General features: G+C 35.1%; 1 long non-coding RNA gene across 1 annotated transcript in view; it reads left to right on the top strand.

Annotated features, from left to right (window-relative positions):
- The first annotated feature begins 1,483 nt into the window (after positions 1–1,483).
- LOC122175182 overlaps positions 1,484–2,931 on the top strand; it is a 10,609-nt gene continuing 9,161 nt past the window's right edge. Inside the window, exon 1 of the long non-coding RNA XR_006177328.1 lies at positions 1,484–1,528. This is a non-coding gene — a long non-coding RNA (uncharacterized LOC122175182). The remainder of the gene's footprint in view (positions 1,529–2,931) is intronic.

Raw genomic sequence — 2,931 nt, 5'->3', positions numbered from 1 at the left:
TGCGATAGGAAAGATCCTGTTACAATTCCGAAGTAGTTGTTACAAATTTCTTACAAAATTCATGCAAACAAGTTTGTACATGGTCTGTTAATCTTTTATCTTCTTCATCTAGCAAATGCAGTTCTCAATCCTATTTCAAATGTGATGGAAAATTAATGACTGATAAACTGTTTTAGTCAAGAAAGATCATGTGCCTCTAGTACCTTTAAATATATTTCTTATAGTTGTGAACTGTGATATTACACAAATTTAGGATTACTTCTATATAAAATATATACTTATATATATATTTTTAAGATGAACAGGCAAAATTCTGAACTAAAGAAAAAGTATTTAATAACCAATAAAAGCCCTCTTGTGCAGCTGTGAACTCCAGCTCTCTATAGAACTACTGAAACTCTGAAAAATCTTCCTCCTATTTCAGATTTTTGTCCTTTTCCACTTTCAAATTTTCATGATACCCTTTGAAATCATCTAGATCTTACCCTGTAATGCTGACGTATGGGGGAATTAGCATTAACACTAGATGTGTTTAATCCTTTATGGCCTTCTGTTCATGACTAAGAACAGCAAAAATATCAGTAATATTATATTCAGGTGTCAGTTTTCTCTTAAAATAAATATCACTTTTTATCCAGAATCTTTAAATGTCATCTACAGCCACCATTAATTGTACTACAGAGACTCAAAATAAAACTATAACATAGATTTATATCATCAAGTAATCAAATAGAAAACAAAAGAAATCTTTGTAATCTCTGCTATTTCTAGTATCACTCATTCTAAGGCTTTGTAATAGTTATTAGTATCTAATATAGTTTTTCAACTCCATCAAATTTTGAATTCTGCATTTGGAGCAGATTTTTGAAACGCTGTATCTCTGAGTTGATGATTGGCCATGAGGATTCATCCTGGAATCTTTGTAACCTCAGGAAAGAAGTTCTGACTTATCAAAAATGTACACTTCTGTTAGCCAGAGTCACTGTGTGATGATTAACCTGTACTTGTGGCCCAGCTCCCACAGGCAGAGGACAGCATACAGCCCTGAGTCAGTAGTTTTATTTTACCTCTGGCCACACATTCTCATCCCTGCGGGCAGTATTTACACTGCTCAAATGCCTATATAGGTAAATTGTTTTCCACGAGCACTCAATCTTGAATACTTGGATTTGAACTCTGGGCTGTGTCCTGAGTTGAATCTGCACTTGTTTTCCAAGCTTACTCACAAAGTGTAGACCTGAAGAGAGCACTTGCTGGACTTAAAACTATTTGCAACGTGTGCTGAGGTAAGTAGCTAGCTTGACAATGTAGGAACTGCTATGTAGAGTTCAACAGCTGCTCTGCTGCTTTAAAATTGGCTGCTATTTTTCCTTTCTTTATCATTAATTTGCAGCAGCTGGTGATATGAGTTAAAGAGTTTGATATTCACCTATTAAAAATGTTCTTGCTTTCCAACAGACAGTAATTATATTCATCCTTGGAATGCAAAACCTCATTCCAGTGGAGGACGCAACAAAGCAAATTCAAGGTACCTCATAAGGCAGGGTCCAATGTTTTACAAAATGTTTCTATTTATTCTATTTATTTGCGTGTGTTTCAAGTCCAGTACCAGGATATGAATCGTTTGTTGTGCTTACCAGACTTTTCATTTCATTTTGTGACATGATATGGACCAGCTCCAGAACATCTGGGATTACAGATATATCACCTTTCCAAATTTGGGGCTGTAGTCTCCTCTCATATCATTTTGCTTCTCCTTTAATTGTAATGGTTTCCCACTCTTAAACTTTTTTTGTTATCTTCATGGAGGCTACAAATAGAAAATACAATTACACTGTATTTTGTCCTGATTGTTTTTGTTGTAGTTATTTTACGGCAGAAATAAATTTGGAAACTATTGTAATGTATCTAACTAAGCAGACTTTCTTGAGATATATATTTCTGAAAGAAAGTCTTGCTTTTAACATGCTCCTCTGCCATGAATTACAATTAGAATATACATGATTCTGTATAACTAGAACCAGTCCTTCGAGACAAATGCAGAGGGGAAATTATAAACACATGGGGAAAAGATTTCAAGCCACAAATCAACTTTCCTTCTTTGTGTTCCTTTTGTGGGAAAGAGAAAAATACATACGTACATACATACATACATATATACATCAACTAGTAAGACTGCTGTATTGATTCTGCTCATCTGTGGCTATGCTTGTATTTTGTGACACCCTCTAGCACTGTTCCAGTAAGGAGAAAAAATAATTAATTCCATCAGATCTTTCTCTCTTAGCCTCAAGAGAATCATCCTCCCATATGAATTAATCAAATCCCATTTATGAATGGAGCACGTTGTTATCTCATCTTTGCTTTACAGTGTCTCATCTTCTCTTTGCCCTGTGTTCTTAATGTCCAGGTCATAGGACATTGCCTAGTTAGAAAACATACTCCCTCCTGTTCTATCTCTGCACATTTCTTACTGCAGGCCTCTCTAGCATCCCACCTTGTGTAAAATGTGCAAATCTTGAAAATTTTTGTTCAATGTTAGAGCACTTTTTATGTTTACGGACTTTATGTGGAAAGCAGATGAATGTATAATAGAAATGCCCTTGTCTCCCCAACTAACTACTTAGTTGGACCTTACAGTATAAGGACCTTTTTCCATAAAAAAATGTGCATTCTGAGTAACTCTCTTTAACAGATGGCTCACCTTTGTTTTAATGGTCACTTTTTAGAAGGCTGACTTCAACCATGTTTCCTTTTCTCTTTCAGTTCTTTTCCCAGGTAGAAAAGGCAGTTATTCCCTAGCCTGTTTCTGTTAACTTATCTCTTCTGCACTATACCAAAACTTCCCTGACAGACAGTTTTCGTATGAAGTCTAAAAATTACTTGAATAAAATGCATTGGAACCTTGGATGAAACTACTAGTTTGATATT

Source organism: Lagopus leucura, unplaced genomic scaffold (genome assembly GCF_019238085.1).
Source record: "Lagopus leucura isolate 7727_CA_CO unplaced genomic scaffold, USGS_WTPT01 Super-Scaffold_702, whole genome shotgun sequence".
NCBI lineage: Eukaryota > Metazoa > Chordata > Aves > Galliformes > Phasianidae > Lagopus > Lagopus leucura.
This window is presented reverse-complemented; position numbering and strand designations above follow the sequence as displayed.